The 23,525-nt window shown below is 38.0% G+C and overlaps 1 long non-coding RNA gene across 1 annotated transcript; it reads left to right on the top strand.

The window, feature by feature from the left end:
* Nucleotides 1-126: 126 nt before the first annotated feature.
* On the top strand, nt 127-13,587 carry LOC104915347. Its single transcript, XR_796336.3, has 3 exons — nt 127-260; nt 4,263-4,326; nt 5,078-13,587. It is a non-coding gene; the product is annotated as an uncharacterized LOC104915347 (long non-coding RNA).
* Nucleotides 13,588-23,525: the final 9,938 nt, after the last annotated feature.

Raw genomic sequence — 23,525 nt, 5'->3', positions numbered from 1 at the left:
GGAGAATTTACAGGATGTGTATTCTGTAAGAGTGCTTTATACTTACTTGTAGAGCATGACTTTCATTAACAAACCATTGAAGGATGCTGTAAGTTGACCTCCCAGTGCTTCTGTACTATATGATTCTAATCTATGTTTGTGTTTTATAGCTTGAAACAATTGGTTGGCAGCTTAATCTTCAAATGTCTGCATCCACGCAAGCAAAGCTGAAATCTCCTCGAGCTGTGCTGGAGCTGGGTGTGAGCAATGAAGATTCAAAGGTAGGACAAATGTGTTTGACAAAGCTGGAATGAACTGTGATGACAACTTTATGTTAGAAGTTCTGAGGCATCAGTTGGAACTCGTGATAATAATTAGTCTCTCTCCAGTGTTTCTACATTTTGTGAAATAACACTCTCTTAAATGATTAAGATTTGGAATTGTGAAGTGCTGATGCAGTAGCATATACATTAAGTAGATTGTGGAGCTTACAGCTAGCAACTGTGTGTTAGCAACTGTGGGCTGTGGCATCATGGAAAAATGTTATGAAATGTGGCTATATTGGATCTATAAAATATACTACCAGATACCTAGATTCAACTTGTGATTGATACTCCTTGGAATTACTGCTCAGCTTCTTGCTGCACTGTACCATGACTAGTCACTTAAGATACCACTTGTCACTCCTAGCCTTTTTTTGCTAATAATGTATTTATATGAATGATGACAGTGGTCCAAAGCCACAGAAAGCCAGTGTTTGGAGATTGTGAAGTAAAGCCTTATATTCAAAATTTTTAGTGATTGATTTATTTATTGTATCTTGCTAAGGTACATTACTTGGAGCCTTCTGTGGTGTCTCTCAGACTGTTAAGCAATGGAACAGTCAGTACAAAAGAGGAGAAAAATCAGAAATTCAGCTTTTGTGTTGCATTTAAATTGAGGTAATTTTATTAATGCAAGTGGAATTCCTGAGGTGTGATGGAATACAAGAGAATACACAGCTTGTATTTCTGCTTTTTGTCAGGACTTTCAATAGAGTTCACTGCAGTCTGTTTTTTGAAAAGTACATCCAGGAGCCAGACAATATTTTATGCCCAAGCTGTGTTGAGGAGCTCTGCATAGAGGGTCAAGTCTGTGACCGTAGTTACAACAACACGAGAAAGATGTGGTTTCCATTCCAAGATGTGGCAGAGAGAGTTCACTTATTTCCTTTATGAACAGAATTTGGCAAGTGGATTCTTTTATTTGATTTATTTTTGTGAGTGTCACTAGATACTGATGTCAGAATTAATTTTCAATACTTACAAGCCTAAAGTAGGCTTGTACCTGGCTTTTAGACAGAACAGTGCAACATGAAAAGAATCCTGCTGATGAAATATGTTTCAGAGACTAAAATTCTAATATATCTGTTATGAAGGTAACTGTTGATTTGTTTTGGGTGATTGATTACATTCTGATAGAGAGCAAGTTTAAAATTGGATAATATGTACCCATAAACAGAAGAGTTGAAGATGATTGATTTATTTTTTTTTGTGTGGTGTTTTGGTATCACTGTGATGCTTTTGTGCATGGAGTATTAACTGGAAATCTGTAATACTAGATACTTATTTTCATTTTTCTCACTAGACCTAAGTATGTGCCTTTTGAACAAAAAATTTGCATGAGCATAATGATTGTCTTCATTTTGCAAAAACCTTTTTTTATAAAATCACTCATGGTTAGAATAATGTCATTTTTTTTCTCAAATGTAAAGGAAAATGCTGTTGTAGAAGTGCTTTTGTGGGGTTGGCTCATTAGGGGGCAGTAGTGCTCTTTGTCACAGATTTCCAGCTCTGTTTTCAGATAATACTCAGAATCAGTTCTGAAGGTAGTAGTTGTAGAAGGCACTGAGGGTTTACATTTCTAGTCTGTATATAACAGTAGAGGTTTGTCCTGTCAACTTACGTAATTAAAACCTGTTTAAAAAACTACTGAGCAAAGTAAATGAAACTTGCTACTATTTCTACTAATTGAAAGTAATTTATATTAATATGTTAATGATTACTACAATTAAAGACTGTTTAGACTATTTTTTGTCAGAACCTGACATCTAAAATAGGTACTAAATTATTTTTCCAGTAGTGTTGATCAGAAAATGTGTGGATATACTGATGATATTTGAGCTTCATGTAATGAGTCAGAGGATCCAGTATTTGAGATGGGTATCTCATGCATATTTTGTCAGCTTCAAATGAAAAACAGAAGAGTTACAGGTATTATAATTTTGGAATTCATAACAAAGTTGGACTTTGTTTCTTTCAGAATGACTTAAGCTGCTGGTTACACTTTCATTGCTCAGTAAACACTCTGCTTGTGATTAGTAGTAATTGTCACAGATCATGTGATACTTTCTAAAGACCATCTTGATTGTAAAAGTTTGCTGTTTGTTTATACTTGGATGTTGAATTCGTTTTGCTTTGGATCTAATGTACGTTTTACATATGTCATACAGAGGCTGCCATCATAGGGGTGTTTAAGCACTGGAATGAGAGGCTGCATAGCTGGAGTTATGGGGTGATGACAGTCTGACCCAAGTGTGCATCCAGCCCTGCTGCAGGGGGAGTTGGATCAGGGGAGCTGCAAAACCCTGCTTCCCAAACCAAGTTGTTCTGTGATTATAAAGTGTTGATTAAAAATCACTGAATCATAGAGTGGCCTGGGTTGAAAAGTGCCACAGTGATCATCTAGTTTCAGCCCCTCTTCTATGTGCAGAGTTGCTAACCACCAGACCAGGCTGCCCAGAAATCTGATATGAGGAAGAGAAAAAAGCAAGCTGTGATTAAAAATGCAGTTAACAGCGCTTAACTACAACAATTCAGAATTTGTAATGTTTAATAGCATTTCTAAATCTGAGAAAATGGAATTTCTGTGAAGTAGACACATAAAACAGGCTGGTATGATAGGGAAGTTGCTTTTGTTTCCATTCTTACATTTAAGCAAGTGAAGAGAACATTTAGAAATAGCCACTTGCAAACTGGTGTGTTTGCTTTTCAATGTGTGTGACTGTTCTCTTTGACTGTGAAATTAGGTTTCAAGTTTGTTGTTGAGCTGCAGCACTAGCAGAATCATTTTTTGGCTGTAGGGTGAAGTAGCCTGTAGAGGGCGTAGAGATTAATCCTGATAATATGTACCAATTATGATGTAGATTTGCAAACAAAGACTGATCCAGAAAAGTAAGTGCTGTGTGTATTAGCATCTCTGTTTGTCCCAGTGGTTTGTTTAATAATTATCTGTGTAGACACACAGTTGTATGTTCTTTCCCACTGTTAATACAGCAATTCCCTCGGCCATCTAGGAAAGAGTTTTCTGAGCAGCTGGAGCAATTCCCCATAGCCACAGAAGCCGTATACAAAAATTGTGGCAGAGCTAGTAGAAAAGGTCTGTGGGCTTCAGAAATGTCACATTATCTGTGCAGAATAACTTCCCAGAGAAACATGATAAGAGTGTGTGCTGCTGTACTTGTTCATTAGGAATATGAAGTAAGATACTTCATCATGTAAGATATTCATTACTGTGTATTTCTACAAGTGATGTATAGTTAGCATTTATGCTTGAAAGTTGTTAGGATAAATTAACTATTGTTGCCTAGTGTTGTCTCTCAGGTATTTTTTGTAAACAGGTTTCATTAAATTCTCAAACTTAATTACAGTTTTTTCCTATGGAAGGTATTGCTCTTTTCTTTTTTCCCTCTTCTTTATTTTTGTGTACAGTTCCCTTTTTAACCATTAAGGACTTCCTGATAGCCTGTCTTTGAGGGAGTTATTTTTCCTTTGAGTGGGAATGCTATGAATAGATTCCTTCTGAGAGTTCATTACTGTTTATTGTATTTCTTCTTTATTCTGACATCTGAAGAATGTTGTGATGTTTTGTGTGCCAGTGCAAGACAAAAATTATAAAAGTGCTGCTTTATTAAATCTGCCAATGCAGAACTTCTGACGCAAGGCACATGGTATAAATTCAAATGCTTACAGTAATATTTTAATTTCATTTTAATTTCTCTTAAATCTCTGGATGCTCTAAAAAGAGAAAATGACTGGAAATCTTTGAAACTATTTCTTTTTCCTTTGCAACTGTTTATTGAAAATCAAAATGAGGTTTGCAGTTGAAACTGAAATTATAATAGATATTTGTTCAGCAGAGGATATGAAAATTTGGCCATCTTAAATTTTTTTTTTACTTTCTGAAGTGAGAGGCCCTAGCTTTCTCTCTCTCTTTTTTTTTTTTTTATCCCCTTGTTTTAACAGACTTTCTGTGCAGTCAGGACTGTGAACAACTCTGGGCCTTAGATGTATTGCTCTGTTGACTTCAGTAAGTATGCTGCTTATTTTTCTAAGCTTGTCATTGTGAGTGTTTTCCTCATCTTTAACAGCAAAGCAGAGTAGATAAGAAGCAGAGCTTTTCTTCCAGTTGAGCTAGGCCTATCCATCAGCTCAGGCAGTAGATTCAGTGCAGCCTGTATAGCATACAGGCAGGACCTGCACTTTTGATGGATGCTTTAAGGAAGCACAATGGTGCTTCCCTTTCCCCCTCAATTTAACCCTTTTCATTCTGATAGGGAGCAATGTTGGCAGAGTGGCACATTTCCACTCAAGAGGCAGGAGGAGCTGCACTGAGCATCTGTACATTGATGTGTTCCCAGCATTTATTCTTCTCAGGCCTCTGCTTTCAGTATGAATGCATTTAGATACTTTTTTTTTCCAGAATAGAGAAATAATTTGTCATGTTTTGGGGGGAAAAAAAAAGGGAGTGTGTATGGGGGGGGTGCAATTAAAAGACTCAGTGTTTGCAATTCATCATAGTGCCTCCAACACCACTAAGTTGTGACTTGCTTCTTGTGTTCATCAGCCGTTTTCTGTTCTGATTAAGGTATTACCCCTTTCTTTCTCAGCAAACAAGGAAGCTTGCATGTACATACTTGACTTGAATTTAGTGTTCATGTAATGCAGATTTGCAAGTCTCTAGCAATTGCCAAAAAGATAAGTAGGACAGGTTACTGTCTGCATGCAAAAATGTTTGAGGGTGAGAGTCAAGGGTTTTGTTTTGTTTTGTTTCATTCCAGTTGAGAGGAGATAAGTGAAGGTCTAGATGGCTTCAGATAACATGGTCCTGGTCACAGTCTTTCTGAACTTCTGTATACAAGTAAGATGGCTGCTTTTGGCCAGGAAGCAATTTTGTTCTGAGAACTAAAATCTAATGAATACTTCTACTGATAAGAAAGCAGAAGCTTCCTTAGGACAAGGTTTCAGAATACTGGGAGACGTCTTCATATTTCTAGGAGCTGTGGTGATAATGGTTGTAAAATCTTGGGCATGCGGAACAGCTCAGAAAAATGAGCTTGGAATTTATAACTTGCTTCCAGGCTGTCATGTCACTACAGAAAGCTGTTAGAAGTGTCTTTGCTCAATCTTTAAAGCCTGAAATTCCAAACTTGCAATGCACAGCAATTCTTGCATTGGGCCATTTCTCATTTATCTATTATCCTTGATCAAATTCATTTAATTAGAGGAAAAACTGAAGACATCCTGAATTTTCAAGCTGCCGAAAGAGCTTTTGTTTTCTTACCAGCACAAAATGGAAGGCTGAATAACCTATATCTCATAAGCTGTGGGTAGTATGGCATTTTACCTAGAAGCCATCTATGGGGTGGTGTGACTCCTGCAATACGTGCTCACCTCTGGCAACTGTAGTGCAGCATGTAGTTAATTATCGAGTTCCATTTGTGATCTTAAATGATTGAATTATCTAGCTTATAGTGAAGATCCCTTTACAGGCATTTCTACAGTATCCTTATGTTTTGCCTGGCAGTAGACAAAATTTATGAATAAAATCCATAACACATGAATTTACAAACCCTGTAACTGATAACAGCCTCTGCAAATGCTCCGTTTCCACTAAAATACTCTTACAACTCTGTCCATATATGTTTTTGTCACGGGGTTAAAGAAAAACTTGGTCACTGTTGACAGTGTCATGAAACAATGTCCATTTATAGTTGATACTCTTAATTCTTTTGTACAGGAGTATATATTATACTGAATTGTGCATAAATGTGTAGCTTCACCATTGTCAGTCCAATTGAGGAGCTGAAAAGTGGCATAAATATTGACCCACTGCATTGTCAGACGGAGTTTAAATTTAAGGTGGAAAATAACCATGTTTTGCCTGTAGTTCTGCAGTGCTTTTGCAGTACCTTCAGTACTAATCCCTCACTGCCTCAATGCCCATAGGCTGTGTCTTCATTTTCTCAAATCTGCTAAAATGTGGCACCTGCCCTGTGCCTGGTTCTTCTGACATTACGGTAGGAAAATAATGTAAAAGTTGACCTTTCTCTATCAACAGGGCTCTCTTTTATGAAAATAACTGTTCTGCTTATGTCCTCTGTGACAGCAGTGTTTACTGTTGCCTACTTCAAATGGAGGTGAGGCAGGGGAAGAAAACATGTAATCTCCATGTCACCAGCTTTCTAACACAGATATTTACAGAGAATTCTTCTGTTTTCAGATGTAGAAGAATCAACGTTTTTTCTGAAGTTTTAAAAGGCAGTAATTTCAGGGGTCATGAAGCATTTAGATATTAGTAAATCAAATGAGCAAAATTTTGTGGCATTAAAATTGGATAGGAGTAGTTGTCTTTTGTACTACTTAGCAATTACTCAAGCTGTGAAGAGGTGGAATAGGTTCTTTATAAAAGTTGGAGGTTTTTTTAAGTATAATGTAGCGTTGGGAAGATCTGCAGACCTCTAAATGTGGTGGTATCTTTTCTGGGTGAGACTGGAAATGCTGCTTAGTTCTGTATTCAGTTTCTCAGTTCTTCCATATTTAAAATGATCAACTTGTTACTGTTCAGCAGTTGCAACTTGGACAGGCTTATATAAAGTATTGCTGTCTGTTAACCCTTTATTTTTCCTTTGAGGGGTTCTAAAGAAGATAAGTCGTGAGAGACATGGGAGTATTTTTATTTAATTAAAAAAAAAAAAGAGGAAAAAAAGGATTTTCATGTGTGTTTTCTCAGTGGTGCTGAGAAAATGCTTCAAAATACTTCACATTGTATAGAGCCAGCAGTGTTTTATATCCTTGTATCTGGCTCTCCTGTGAGGTGGATGCCTTCAGAGCTTGTTGGAAGGGACAGTATTGTCTTCTGCAATTGCCATTATTTCTTGTTGGTTTTGTTGTGCTTTTTTTTTTTTACTGCACAGGTACTCAGGGTACAACCAGTCTCTTTGCTTCGTGTTACTGTAATGGTAGTTTAAGAGTAGTCCTTCCCAGGTGGAAACAGAGGAGGCACTCTCATACTGACTCCTTTTCTGCTAGGTCTACCGTGTTTGTGTTACCCTCAGAAATTAGAAAGCCTTTACTTAAAGAAAAGCAACACGTAAAATGAAGGTGTTAAAAGTAATTGCTATGTATATGCAGATTGTTTTATTTGAAGTTGTTTACTGTAGCTTGACTATGCTTCCAACTTCTATAGCTGCGACGCAGAAGTGCATTTCTGGGGGGATGCTACAACAAAAGCTAAGTTAGTGACTTTACTAAATTAGGCGTGAACTGCTGAAGAAAACTGACAAAGGGTTTTATTTTCTTGTTTTCTGCAGTACTTCATTTGCCTCTTTGATTAGTTCACCAAAAAAGCATACCTCCACGAGCTTCTTTGTTGTCTTCTTAACAGCATCCCACGTATAACATCTTGACTTTTGTGAGATTTTGTTATACTTCACAGTTGTGTCCTGAGTTGTATATATATATTTTCCACTCCTGAGCATTAAACATGTGGATTAGATTGGAAACTGTGATAATTTTGTTTAGGTGATAGAATTTTTCAGCCTATCATGCAGTGAAGGGTAATAATGTACAGGAAGGCACAACAGGCATGAAGCAGTCACTCAGCCTCTGTCTATCTTATGTTGTTTATGCAGCTTTTGAAAAGCCTAGCTGCAGTCTGACATTTTAACTAATAACATCTTAAACAAATAGACATTTATTTAAGTTCCTTATTATTTCAAGCACTTGTTTTCTTGCTGGGTGTCATGCTAACTAGGGGTTAACTTTTGCTTTGGGAAAAAAAAAAGCCAGCAACCCTAATTCACATCAAATGAGTCATTTTAATCAGTCACCAGTTGGTTTTTTTTTTAATTCCTCCTGACAATATCAGATAACTTCCTTGATCTTCTGTAGTAGTTGTCCTAGTTGCTTTGTTTCCTTCATTTTGTAAAGCTTTTTCTTTTGCCTATTGAGTCTGAATATTAATTGATTTTCCTAGAAAGCACTTGACTGTGTGTCCTGACCAAATAACCAGTTTCAACATCAAATGCACTTAAGGAAGTCCTCACGCTGACGTTGTGTGTGATGTCTGCTTTGTACAGGCCAGAGTTGACAATTAAATTGTAGATCTCCATTGCGTATTTGCTGGCAGTCCGCTGTAGAACTGACTATAATGACATGCCTTTGAAATCTTCCTGACTGTTCTTATCTGCTATAGGGTGTCTGTTGTAACTGACAGAAGTTATAAATAAATGAAGTTATAAAATAAATGATGTTACACAAATATCATCTTACTTTTATAGTTTCAAAAGCAGAAAAGTAAAGCTGGGCCGAAAGGATTAAAATTTGGTGAATAATTCAGTTTTAAATAAGTTGTAAAATCTGAGAATGCTTAGCAAAGTTGATTTCACTTGCTCCTCAACTTTCTTACATGTTAAATGTAGGAGATTTTGATATTTTTTTCCAACTTGTTTTCTGTCTTCTCCATCAAACTCTAACTCCCCATCAGAGAATGAGCACTGGAATGACCATACAGAGCTTCATTTAATTAACAATTTTACGTGCAGGAAAACCAACATCAGCTTGAGGGTCTGCATTTCGTTGCTGAAGTGTGGACTATCAGGTGAGCTGTCTGCTGCATCTGGAACTTATATGACCTATGGAAGAGACAGTGGGGATTTCCTTGTCCTGGGGGCCAGTGAGTTCCACTGGGAGCAGCTGTCTTCACTTCCATTGCAGAATTGGTGTTGCTAAATTCACAGGCTTGGGCCTTAATTGTGCAGTGCCTTGAGTGCTTTTGTCAGTATGAAACTAAATAATTGAGATTATGCTTCAAAATATGAGTACTCGGCCATATTTTCCTTATAGAATTTTTCTTTCATCCTTTCCATCATAGTGCTTGCTACAGAAACCAAAAGTCTGCTGTTTGAAGCATTTCAACAAAGTGTCTGTACATTATGACAAAGTGGGGACATTGTGCATGAAACTTCAATTCAGGTTGGAAAATTATGAATTCCATTCAAGTATTTTACAATGCAGCTCCAAGGAGATAGCTGATTTATGCCAGAAGGTTTTGCCAAGTTTGCACATACACTTCTGCACATTGCAGAGCTGTGCAGATGCTGCATCTCGTTGCTTTTCCTATATCTTTGCTGTCCCTCTAATGTGTTCTTGGATAACACGTGTGCACGTATTTTCTTCTTAACTGTATTAACACCAGGATTTGAAAGGGCTATTTGGAAGTGAAAGGATGGCGAGGGCAGCTACTAGGCAAATCCACATTTCTTTTTTTGGCTCAATGCTTTCCCGTTATTTTAGCTAACTTTTTGTCAATGTGCAAACTTCTCAAATTGGATTTCCTAGAGAAGTAATGTGCATATTTGTGAAAGATTACAGAATGAGCATCTCCTGTGTTGCTAACATCTGTCCTGCTTAAGGGAATAAACACACAGTATTTGCTGTCAAACAGGATCAACACTGTGAATTTGACATTGCACAGGTGTCTAACAAGGCTGTGACTCCTTTTCCAGTCATGCTTTGGGTGGAAGAGGGCAGGTCATCACCTCTATCATACACAAGGGCAACAATTTTCACCCTTTTTTTCTGTTGTTTGTAAATGAGAGGAGTCTGGAATGATGTGGCATCTAAACTTGTGTCTTTTGGCTTTATATGAGCGTTTAGCTAATTTCAAAAGCTGCTATGCAAGTGACCTTTTTCTCTAGATAATATACATGAAATATGACTGCTTTTACAGGAAAACCACAGCCCGCAGCGTGGCCTACAGCTCCTGTGAAAATCTTGTTCACTGTGACTCTTATGAAATCACTACTAATGAAGTAACATATTTCTAGGAATGCACACTTGCAAGCAAAGCAGTAATAGAAAGAGATTTCAAGGGGAATAGGGAAATAATTTTTTTCCGTAAGGAGATAGATATACTAAGAATACATTTTGAAGCCTTGTAGTAATGTAATTACAATACAAAAATATACCAAAAAAATAATAAACATGCTTGTCTAGCTTGAAATGTATGCATGAAATGAAACTGCTGGCTTTTCCTGACCCCTAAAGCTACGTTTCTGAACTTGTAAATATGTAGTCAGAGTAACTAAGCTGTTCAGTCACCTCATGAGACAGAACCATACTGGTTGGTCAAATGGAAAAGAAAATTGTATTGTGATGCTTTCTAAGTGAGCTTATAGAGTTCTCAGTATAAGGGCATGAATCTTTCGGCCCTCTACAAAATGAAAATTTTTTGAGCATTGCTTTATAGACGTGTTTCTGAATGCTTTCTTTCCTTACGAGTGTCAGGATCAGTCACTGAGTTTTTCAATAACAACTGATTGAAGGCTTTTTGGATTACCACTTGTGCAAAAATACAGGGAGAAGAGTTTTAAAGAAGGTTGAAGAGCGTAGATTATTTTTGTGCCCTATTTCCCAGCATCAACAGAAAGAGAGTTGGAAAATGTACTTGAGGGTAAGTCATGAGATTCAGAATCTGACAGCAGAGCAAGTTTGCAGGGACCAGATCTGTAGGCAGCTCTGGTCTGTGAATTTATTTTTTATGAGGTAGGTACTTTACTAAGGGATGTGGTTTAGTGGGAGAATATTGGTGGTAGGTGGACGATTGGACTGGATGATCTTAAAAAGATTACCAAGGTAATTCTGCAATGCATGATTCAGCACTTATGTGCGCACTTGCTTCCTTCATGAGATGCAGAAAGATATTGCTCACTGTGTTGGCATAGCAAAATCCCAAGTTCAAGCTTTCTGATGCAGTATGATAGGAGTCTGCCCACTGAGGAGTTAGATGTCTTAGAGTTCTTCAGTGTGGAACTGAGTACGGAATACATTAGCTGCACAGAGGAGTTCAGCTGTGTGTTGTCTTCCTCTTCCTAATGAATCCTAAATAAAGGAGTTTCAAAATCTGACTGCATGCCCTTCAAAATAAATACCCAAATACAAGGGCATAAACCTTAAAATATTTAATTTAAAATATTAAAATAATAAATATTAAAATATTTAATGCAGACATCTGAAATGATAGCTGGAAAGGAAAAGGGTTGAAGACTTAGAGCACTTAAGAGGAGAAGGCTGATTTGAAGTTGAAATTTCAAGGCTGGAAGAAATGTATATGTAGATTAAGAGAAGCCCTCTTACAGCAGGCAAAAAGATCCTAAGCTGTTTTCCCTTATTTCTAGATCATTTTGCCTCTTTACTTTTCCTTTTTCCTTCTTCTTTTCTATTGCACCATTTCCACAGAAACAAAAACTTAATGTTCCCTGTCAAAGACTTCTTATAGATTCCAGAAGCTCTAATATATACATTTTCAAATACACTCTTCATACAACCGGTATCACTTCATTTTTTCTTTGTCACTTATCTTTTTGAATAATGATTGATTAATATATTGTTACAATTATTTATTTTCCTTTGTTTTTCAGACCTTCTTGTACTGTAGCTTATCTTCTGCTGCTAAAGGTAGTGTAAGAATAGTGTAGTGTGGTATTACTGCAAGGCAGATTTTAGATAATGTTTAGACAGCTTCATAGTTCTTGTATGGCAGTATATTCCTATCACTTGTACTTTTAGAAGCTAACATTCAAGATATTCCTGACTGAGCCTTTTAGCTTGCTGTTTCTAAACACGTTTCAGGTTTAGAAAAAGAGACTGTTGGATGAAAAGTAAGCTGTCTTGCAGTTAGTGAGATAAATCTTGGAATCATAGAATGGTTTGGATCCCACCATGCTGCCATGGGCAGGGTGGCCACCCACCAGATCAAGCTGTGTAGAGCCCCACCTGACCTGGCCTTGAACATCTCCAGGGATGGGGCATCCAGAAGGTCTCTCAGCAGCCTGTTCCAGCAACTCACCACCCTCAGAATACAGTTTTCCCCTAACATCTAACCTAAATCTCTCCTATTTAAGTTCATTTCCCCTGTGCTATCACTATTAGACTGTCACTCTCACTCATGGTTGTAAGCTTTCTCTAAGTATGGGAGAGCTGTTGTGAGGTCACCCTGAAGACATCTTTTCTCCAAGCCAAACAAGCCCAACTCCCTCAGTGTTTTTTCATAGGAGAGGTACTCCAGCTCTGTGAGTATCTCTGCAGCTCTCAAAGAGTAGCCAGTTCTTGGTGTTGAAATTAGTACTATTTCTTTCCAAATACACTTGCATTTCAAACACTGTACAGACAGAAACATATAATGCTGAACATTTTCAGAACTGCTTTGCTGCAGCAGCTGTGGCCAGAGGAGATTTCCTGCTAAAATGCATTGACTTTGTGAAAAGTCCTGTAGCCAGGCAAACTGATTTAATCTGGTATAGATATGTCTGATGGAGAGTGGTATAACAAAGAACCAAAGTGCGTGCAACAAATATGGGGTGGTTGAAGCAGTAAGGGAAATCAACAACAAGAGAGGAGCAGTGAACTGTTACAGACTGAAGTTGAGTTGTGCCAGCAGAGTCTTTCTGGTGCAGCTGAGAATGGTTAGCATGCAGACAGCAGTGCTCTATGAGAATGATACATGACAGTGTTTTCTTCTCAACCTAGTATCAGAGAAGTCATTTTGAAGAGCTCTTAAATTCACATATAGCATAATTTTATTATTTTTTTTTAATTTTAAAATTCACATTACCATTTTAACTGCAGTTATGCTCTCCTGTGGCCTGGAGTGAATCAAGAAGATCTTGGAGCCATCTTTGATTTTTAAGACTGAGGTGTGTTACATTTATCTAGAGCACAGTACACTCATTTTTACTGCTTTTTGAAGAGAAAACCGAGACACATTTAACTGAGGGAATGTGATCAAAGGGTGAGCATATATTAAAAAGAGCTCTGGAAATAAGGCAGAAGAAGGGTGTAACAAAAATCTTTAAAAATGCCATGTTGCATATCTGTTCTGGATGGATAAATAGATGAAATAAGTTTGTCAGCATGAAACATGAGAGCTACGATACTATAACAAGTGCCGTAATGAGGCATTGGGTTGTAAATGAAAGTGCATTCTCACTCATTCTAAGCCTAAGCCCTTGTTTCCCTCCTTTAAAAAAACAAAAAACAACAAAAAAAAAACAACCCCAAAACTTGAATGTTTTTGTTAATGTGACTATCTTTAAGATCCTCAGAATTCTTGCAGACTACAGAGGCTGCTGCCTCTCTATGCCATCATATTTTCAGACAACTGAAAAAAAAAAAAAAATTGATGTTAAGTTTTTCCTGCAGTTATTCTGAAGCAATTTGGTAATATGCTTTCAGTAAATAGCTTTTTTTTTAACTAAAGTAAAAAAAAATAAAAATTGTAGGTTAAGCAAAAGTTAGTCTGCGAAAATACAAAAACACACAAAAACCAAAAAACTTTGCAGCACAGAAACAAAATACTGTTACTATAGTATGTGTCTTTAAATAAAAAATGTGAAATGCTTACTTATGTGGGAGGGAAATGTGTTAAATGTATAGAATCATAGAATGGCCAGGGTTGGAAGGGGCCTCAAGCATCATGAAGCTCCAATCCCCCTGCCACATGCAAGGCCACCAACCTCCCCATTTAATTCCAAACCAGGCTGTCCAGGGCCCCATCCAACCTGGCCAATGTGTACAAACAATGTTAATACATTTGTATTTCCTCACAGCTTGAGAAAATTAAGTTACCTTTTGGCTTTTTGGAAATAAGAGTTTGTAAAAGGTTTGTAATTATATGGTGTCCCTCTTTCTCTGTGATAGGCCTCTAATTCTTATTCTTGCATTAAAATACTCTTTGTAAGTTTTCTTAAAATATTTCTGACATCTTTACTGAATATCAAGTACTGGGTTTGGAATTTGTCAAGGGGAAAGTCATTGCCTAGAGAAACGTGCTTTGTTCCACAAAATTCCTTTCATATTTAATTGACTTAAACTATTTTAAAAATTACTGATTCATTTTTGCTGATCGTTACTAACAGAAGTGCTGCATTTTTGCACAAACATTGGGTATAAACATTATTATTTAAGGTCAGGCCTTGAAGTCATTAAACAACGAAGCAAGGAGGAAATGGTCCTTTTGGGAACTGTGGAGAGCTGATCCAACTGCTGAAATAATGCACCTGAGAAGTGAAAAGTGGTTGGATTTCCTTGTACCCCCAAGCCTGGTACGAGGAGCCAGCTGTGTAGTCTTCTGAAGGTGGGATATCAAATAATGGAGAAAGTGGTGGCTGATTCTCATCCCATCTGTCTTGACCCCTTCCACCCCAGATCCACCCAGGAAGATGTGTTGTGTACAGAAAACCATTGCAGAGAGTATAAGCTAGAATATAGTAACGTGCAAGCAGAAAGGTAGGTGAGATGGCCAAAAGGATTTTTGCAGCTTTTTTTTTCTGATTGTAACAAAATCCCTGTCTATTTATCTACCTTAACAAGTTTTGTGATGCGTAAACAATAATAAAATCTGTTTTTGTTTTGTTACTCTGGCTGCTGTCTGTGCGGACCCTAGAAATCAGTTTGGAAAGGAGCAGGAAAAACTTCAGAAAAGAGAGCATGAGAAGGGTGAAAACTGGCATTTGGAACAGGCTTCGCTGATATAGAGCACAGCACAGCATAGGGTTGAATTTCTTTGGCTTTTCTTGTTATAATTCTTATCAGAATGTTTGAGATTAGTTTATCCTGAAGTTACTGATACAGGCTCTAAACCTTAGTACTGCATAACTGTGATATCTATTTAGATGAAAAAAGTCCAAAACATTTGTCACTTGTCAGGTGTCTGTCCTTTGAAGCCAACACAAAAGCATTAAGCTGACTGGAGAGATAAGCAGGTATGATAAAAACATTAAAAAGAAAACAAAACACCTCCAACCATCCCCCCCCCAAAAAATCACCCTCAACCCCTTTTTTCTTCTAGCTGTTGAGAAATGTGTTTATTCTTCATTTAGATCCATAGAAACCCCAAACGTTTAATTTCCATCTGATTTAGGTCTCCCTGCTTGAGCAAGGAGGATGGACCAGATGACTTTAGGGGGCCCTTCTAATCTTAACCATTTTGTCATTCTGCAGTAGGTGGAAGAAAGACTGCAAAATAAAATTCACTACTCCTTTGATTCTGCCAGTGTAATGTTTATGAAGTGACAGAGCAAACCAGAATAAGAAAATGGAGTAAAACCATTATACATTAAGGTTCACTAGAAATCGTGATTGTTTCAGTTTCAAGTGGAGGGAGCCCAATAAAGAATGCACTTATAGAGGGAAGTGGACTGTGGTATGCAGGTACTTGCAAATTGGAATGCTGTGATGTACCAAAGTACAGCTTTAAACTCCTTTTCTTAACTGTTGTTAACTTCTTAACTTCTCTTTCATAATCACTGGACTCATGCTTTCCAGATGGAATGTCCTGTCCCAGATCTTGCAGTCAATTTAAGGCTAGCATTTTGATTCACAGCTGTAGATAAATGTACACCCTCATTTAAGAAGGGCTCACAGTTAACATACAAAGACCAGGAAGATTGTTGGTAAGGTCTAAAACATACATTGTTTATTGGAATGACTAATGTGGAATTTATTTAGGTTGATGAATTTGCTTTTCTTGTTAATAAAACCAGTGAGATGAGGGGAATTATGTATTTCAAGAATTTGTAATTTAAAAACCAGGAAATTGCCAAACTTTTTTTTTAATCAGTCAGATTCGTACATGTTTATCTGAAGTGAATTTGATTACATTCTTCTTCTGTTATTAGTTGTGTTGTTCATATGTTCAGTCTTTAAATAATACAATCTCTACCCCAAGCAGTTCAGAGTCAGGAAGAATTTTTTTGTATAAAGCATCCTTGTAAAGCTGGTGAGCTTATCTCTTGGTTCTGTAGCTGTTTTTAAGATCTTTTTTGTTGTTGTCTGGTCATGAACTGAAGAATACAGTATAAAGAGTTTGATTTGTAAGTGATGTACATAAAACTAAAATTTACCAGGTATAAAATTACAAAGGTAAGAAATTGAGAGGGGGAAAAATAGGATAGGGAGGAGAAATTGTAGAAATACCAATATGGAAGAAATTTGGAGTAGATATTATACATATTAGTAATGAACAAGATAAAATTGTCAAAATAGTTTTTATTAAAAGATCAAGACTGACAGGGAATGCATGGAATTGACTGAGACAGGAAATGAAAGGCTGAGGAGCATAACCTGACTTGAGCTGCAGGAATTAGCTTACCACTTTGTTTTCTCAACGAATAATTTATGGGAATCAAGCTAAGGAAATCACAGCAATAAAAGATGTTGCTTGTGATGTATAGAAAGAGGATACGAGAGAGTTGCAAAAAGATAAAAAGTAATACAACCGCAGCTGAAACACAGAGATTCTGGTGGGAGATGATGGTTATTGTTATCAAAAGGACTTCAGTACATGTAACTAACATTTTAAATTAGGTTTTCAAGTTGCAGGGAAGAAAACCAAAAACATCACTGAAAATGGATAAGTTAAATTTGGAAGGAACAGTTTTTGTGGTCCTATGGTTGGGATGTTTAAAAAAGATGTAAGTTTTCACAGGGAGCTGCTGTTAAATAAGATATTAGAAGTAGATGTGTTCTGGGAAGCTGTTAAGGCTTGAACAAGGGTTGGAGATGGTTGGGCCAAATGACCTCGTCCCATTTCAGCCCTTTCTGAAAAACAGAATTCTGAGGCGATTTGTTAAATTTTCCATTTTGGTTAATGTGTTAAATTGTTCAACTGAACTTTCATTAGAAATGCTACTTTCCTGGAGTTGTACAAAAGTGCTATAGGATTGCAGATCGGTCTTTCAGTGAAATTGGTTTCCATTAAAAGTATTCAGTCCCTTCTGGAAAGTGGAAAAAGTAATGAGTTCTTCTTAGCCTGCCAGACTTGGGCCCTATGTCAAGCATTAATTAGTACTGCTGTGGTTAGTGTAACCTGGCATAATCTTAATTACATGAAACATGAACGATAAGGAGCTATTTCATGAGAATGAAAGTAATAAAATAGAATAAAACCAGTGAATGAAATAAAGAATGAAAAGCAATTGTAGCACTGTGTCTGGAGTCCAAATTTTGTGGTGTTCCTTGTTTAATACTACATGAAAATAGCACATGTGCAAATATTTGTGATTGCAGTTGCTCTGCTTAGAACTTGTAGGGCAGAAAATATTTTGGGTCTTGGATTCACACCTCTAGTCATTTTTATGATTATTGTCTTGGTTTATTTTAAGAGTAATAATACAGTTCAAACTCCCACTTAGAAGAAAGGGAGCAGGGAGGACCCTGGGAACTACAGGATGGTGAGTCTGACTTCAGTGCCTAGAAAGATCATGGAACAGATCATCCTGGATGACATACCTGATCACATGAGGAATGAGTGTGTGATCCGAGACAGCCAGCACGGCTTCACCAGGGGAAGGTCATGCTTGACGAATCTGGTGGCCTTCTATGATGGAGTGACAGCATTGGTGGACAAGGGGAAGGCCTGAACTTGAGCAAGGCCTTTGACACGGTCCCCCACCACATCCTTAACTCCAAATTGGATGGATGTGGATTTGATGGGTGGACCGCTCGATGGATAAGAAACTGGTTGAAAGGCCGCAGACAGAGGGTGGTCATCAGTGGCTCTATGATCAGGTGGAGGCCGGTAACAAGTGGCGTCCCCCAGGGCTCTGTCTTGGGAGCGGTGCTCTTTAACATCTTTATCAATGACATTGATAACAGAATCGAGTGCACCCTCAGCAAGTTTGCTGACGACACCAAGCTGAGTGGTGCAGTTGACATGGTGGAAGGAAGGGATGCCATTCAGAGGGACCTCGAGAGGCTGGAAAGGTGGGCCTGGGTGAACCTGATGAGGTTCAACATGGCAAAGTGCAGAGTTTTGCACTTGGGCCGGAGGAATCCCAGGCACCCATACAGACTGGAAGGAGCGGTCCTTGAGAGCAGCCCTGTGGAGAAGGACCTGGGGGTCTTGATAGATGAAAAACTGAACATGAGCCAGCAGTGTGCCCTTGTGGCTTGGAAGGCAAGTGGTATCCTGGGCTCCATCAAAAGAGGGATGGCCAGCAGGGACAGCGAGGTGATTGTCCCCCTCTACTCTGCTCTTGTGAGACCCCTATCTGTATCCAGATCTGGAGCCCCCAGTACAAGAAAGACAGGGAGCTGTTGGAGAAGGTCCAGAGGAGAGCCACAAAGATGATCAGGGGGCTGGAGCACCTCCCCTACGAAGACAGGCTGAGGGAGCTGGGCTTGTTTCGGCCTGGAGAAAAGAAGGCTGCGGGGTGACCTCATTGCAGCCTGTCAGTGCCTATAGGGAGCCTACAAACAGGAGGGGAATCAACTCTTTGAAAGGGTTGATAACTGCAGGGCAAGGGGAAATGGTTTGAAGTTGAGGGAGGGAAGATTGAGGTTGGGTGTGAGGGGGAAATCCTTTACAGAGAGAGTGGTGAGGTGCTGGAACAGCTGCCCAGAGAGGCTGTGGATGCCCCATCCCTGGAGGTGTTCAAGGCCCAGATTGGATGGGGCCCTGGGCAGCCTGGTCTGGTATTAAATGGGGAGGTTGGTGGCCCTGCATGTGGCAGGGGGGGTTGGAGCTTCATGATCCTTGAGGTCCCTTCCAACCCTGGCTGTTCTGTGAATCTGTGATTCTGTAGTTCATTTTCTTTTGTAAGCAGAGTGCTATTTCAAAGCAAATCTTTTTTCTTTGAATCTGTAATCTGTCCTCACATTCTACAGTGTAATATGTCATCAGTAGGACGTGGAGATTATATCTTAAAATCAATTAGCAGAACAAATATGATTAAAAGTGTAACATTTTACATGCTGACTTTAACTTCCTGCAAACTTGTTTCTAAAATCTCCATTGTTCTGCATTCAAAAAATACATTACCATGATAGGTAACTTACATGAGTAATTTTCCTGAGAAGGTCTGAAATTCATGATTTTTTTAAAAACTTCTTGCTTTGTGTCAAATGGTGACTGAGAATGAAGAGGCTGGGCTGCCTGCTAGGAGGGGTTTAACAGTGTACAGACTGCAGTCTTGTGCATATATGGTTGTTTTTGATACCAACTACAGTATGAAGATTTGTAAAACCACACTGCACAAGCCAACTATTAGACAGAATTCACATTTAGATTTCATAAGGTGGAAGGAACAGAAAGAACATTATAAAATGTTGTGCTGCTAAATGTAGTAAGTTTAAAAGGCTTGTAAAAAGCTTTTTTTTTTTAAACATAGCTTTGGTATTAATTATCTTTAGGCTAAGTCTGGAAACAGGGTTTTGCTGGGATGTTTTTTCTTATTTGAGTAGTGGTGTTCTCCCAGTGCAAGTTGCTGCTTAGTTTCACATATAACTGTGTCCTAGCTTGCAGTGTGCACTACTGATAAAATATGTTGTGGTTATTGTAGAACATAGCAGGAATAATAGCACAGTTGATTTCTTCACTTATTTCATGTAAAAATTATGATTTATTTAAAGGAAAATATTGTGCTCTGGAACTTCTTACCAGTTGCTTCTAATATGTGCCCCTGACCCTCTGAGATATTGTCTATTTTATTGATCCACTTCTTAAATTAGACTTCTGAAAGGTATTGAAAATACAAAATTAACCCTTTGTTTGTTGTGATGAAGTCTCTGCAGTGAAGCAGGGATCTGGACATCTGTTTTATTTCTGACAGTGCTCTCAAAGGCAGGACAGGTTTTCTAGGTGTAGCAACCTATTCAGTAGCAGGCAATTCCGAGTTAGTGGTACTGTTTTTAATAGAATGTTTTTTTGAGTAAAGCCTGGAATTCTCGTGTACTGTTTTTAGTATGAAATTTATATTAATAAATTGCTTTACAACAAAAGAGAAATATTTGAATTCTTTAACCTGAAACAGACTCGTGTGCGTGGAGGTAGAACATCAGCCAAAGGTTCCGCAGCAGTTTGATGGTGAATTCAGGAACACAGTCCAAGCACTGTCTACTGGGCTGCAGGATTTCTTAATTCTGGCTCTTCTCAGCAGAGAGGAACAAGGGTATTTATAGTGTGTTATATACATTGAAATCTGAGCTATTTAATGTTATCAGATACTCACTCTGAAACAGAAAAGAAGTATGTCTGAGACACTGTCAAGAGCTCAAAGGAAGAGAGCCAAGTGTTCTTTTATTCTCTTCTAGTTTTGTGCTGTAACCACTCTACACGTCTGGACTGTATTATTGCAATTTACTCCTTTGTGTTTTATTTGGCAAAACAAACGTAACACTCACAGCACACTGATAGGTGAGTGGGTTTTTGACAATTATGGTCGTAATGGCACAGTCAGAAACAGTGTAAGAGAAACTTCAGATTTACATCAGTGTGGCTGTGTTACGTAAAAACAGGCTGTACAGAAAAGTGAAGGAAGAGGTTGATAAGGGATTGAGCTGTGCTAGTCCTGAAATTACCACAATGCATTCCTTTCCCAGTTTTGTTCTACCCGTTTGTGGCTGCAGCAGCACAACAAACATACAGACTTTGTTTGAGCTTTGTGTAGAAGTGTAGAGGTACTGGTACCTTGTGACATAAATGAGCAAATGGGCATAATTTTTAATCTGAGTCAACCTAATGTATAACATGGTCATCTGAGAATAGCTTACTTTGAAAGCAAAAAGCTTGTGTACTTTATTTATATATGTGTTTTTTTAAGATCAAGAGATTAATTAATTCTTCCTTGTGTTCCATTGTCCCAGCACTGGCCTGATTTATTTCATCATGTCCGTGACACCCATGGCTTTGGAAAAGCCATAAAAATTTCACATGCCCTCTGCTCTTCACCCATGTCATTTTGAAGGACTGGCCTAATCAGGCAAATGACAGGGAGCAGAAAGAAATATGCTTCATGGATAATTAAAATTCTTTTTTTTTTCTTTTTTTTCCTTGGTGTTACGTTTAGTTCAGAATAATTCATTTGCATTTTGGGAAGCTAGGTTTTGTAATTCAGATTACTTGAGTAATCTGAAGTCTGTGTTTGGAACACTGGTTTTAATAATTGACATTTATATTCATTCCCAGAATACATTTTGGCCCTTTTGCAGAAATGAAACAGGGAAATAAAGCTTCATCAGTGCAGCAGTTATTATGAGCACAGTATGAAATCCACATGTGTTTGTGGAGGCGATGTAATAGCTGTCTGTAGGAATACTGTTTTACTACCAGGAGGTAGTATTAATTGGTACTTAGGGGAGGTAAGCCCCTGCGTTTCATGAAGTATTAGTGCTCAGAAAAAGAATACATAGTTAAGGGAAGTTTACATGAGAATAATGTGCGGACTGTTAGGTTGAAATTAACCATTTTCTGAGTGAACAACTATTTTTTAATACACTTTCACTATCAAGGAGCCATACATCAGAAGGAAGTTGCAGCAACAGTTGCATATGCGGTGGAGATACCCAAATATAACTTTACTTCCCTGCAAAACCATATGCGTAGTGCATTGAGTGGAATAATTGCATGCAGTACCGCCTCAAGAAAAGCAGTTCTCTGTTGTTTACCCCCTTATTGTGTCCTCCTCAGCTTCGGTTACATAAACTTGTTAAAATCTCCTGAAGTGCATTGCTGGAGGACGCACGCAGATACTTTTCTTTCCTTAATGAAATACTACAGCTGAACAACAAAAGCTGCACAAAAGATTTTAGCGTGACATTGTTTCAGGTGTAATATTTTAGTTTTTCCTGGTGTTCAAGCATCTATCTTCGCACACCGTGTGTTTTTTTAAAGAGTGGTAATATAAAAGGTTAAGGAACATTTTCACCTAGAACTGTGTGTTTCTGATGAACTCCCATTTTCCCATAGCAATTTCAGTAACCACACGCTGTTTTACAGGAAGAGTGACTTGAGGATATTGCCTGATCTCTCTACCTCCCATGGTAAACCTTCTGTTTGTTTTGTGAATTTAGTAGTCTGAGGTGCATGATAAAACTTGCTGTTTCTTACTTAATGACACTTCACAGCCAGTAAGGCTGCCAGACTGCTGTACAACTTTCCTTTCTACCACAGTAAGCAATGTGGGGGAACAGATCACAAGTTATTTTCTTTCCTAATCCCTTATATTGACTCTAACACTTAAGTCTATAAATAGATAAGCACAATAAAATAAAAGGAGTAAATGGAAGATCTTCACAGCTCCAAATGTTCTAAAGAGAAGAAGAAGCTGTGGGAAAAGTGCAGGAAGAACCAAGTCAAGAAAGTGGAGTTTTCAGATGAATAAAGCATGAATTACAGAGTTGGGAGAACACGTAGAGCTGCATTTATAATAGTAAATTTTATTGGAAGTATATATATATATATTATTTTCTGGAGGATAAAATCACACCAGAGGAGCAAACTGAAACCAAATGTTTCAGCTTTCTCTAGTGGCACTAGTTAACAAAGTAGAGATGCTTAAAATGACGCGTGCTGTTCTGTACAGAACAATACTGAATCAGAAGTCCTTTAATAAATGGCTGACCCAACTGCTTTAAGGGTAAGGGATGAGTAGTTTTGCTCACACACTGAAATGACCTACAGTATCAGTTATTTTCTTCTGATTATGGAGTTTTTGATTTCCCCTGTGTGTTTTTAGTTTTCAAGTATAGGAATTCTCTTTGAAATACCCAGCTCCCTGAAGAATAGTCAGACATTGAGGACTATCTTAATACTTATTTCTGTCACCTCTTACTTCCGAAAACTTTCACAAAAAAGCCCCATCATTGTTATCAGGGAATCCAGGATGGTGCCCTAGTTTGAGGTTTGTGCACAGATGCTGTATACCTCACCATGCGAGCAATATATGTCTCAGTGTTGGAGGAGCAGAAACAGATGTACTTTTGGAGGAGATAATTGCAACAGATGTGTAAAGTGCTCATAGTGCTGCAGGCTTTAGTATTTTTAATGTGAAATTTTCAATTTGCTTTTTTCTCCCAGGGTTTCAGGTGAGAATCTTAGGTTTCATCTCTTTCTAAGAGGAGCGAGCTCTCTGTGAACTGGGACCTAAGTCCCTCTTCCCATTGTCCAAAAGGACAATCTTCACCATGGTTACCAGATGGAAACAGAACCTGCATGCTTGTTTGCAGTGCTTTTGAGGTTGAGATAAACCCACGTTGCTGTTCTTAGATTACTCTTAGGAATCCAGCAGGATTAATTTTCTGCTGGAAAAGACTGAACCTTTTCTTGAATGAAGAAAATGGTTGGTTAAAAAAACCATGGAATTCCAGCCATTCTGACTTTTAAAAATTGAGATTTCAGTTTTGAGATTCTAGCTGTATGTTATTGCTGATTTGCTTCAAATAAGCAAA

The sequence above is a fragment of the Meleagris gallopavo genome, chromosome Z, assembly GCF_000146605.3.
Source record: "Meleagris gallopavo isolate NT-WF06-2002-E0010 breed Aviagen turkey brand Nicholas breeding stock chromosome Z, Turkey_5.1, whole genome shotgun sequence".
Lineage (NCBI taxonomy): Eukaryota > Metazoa > Chordata > Aves > Galliformes > Phasianidae > Meleagris > Meleagris gallopavo.
Note: the sequence above shows the minus strand (reverse complement) of the source record. Positions and strands in the feature narration are given on the sequence as shown.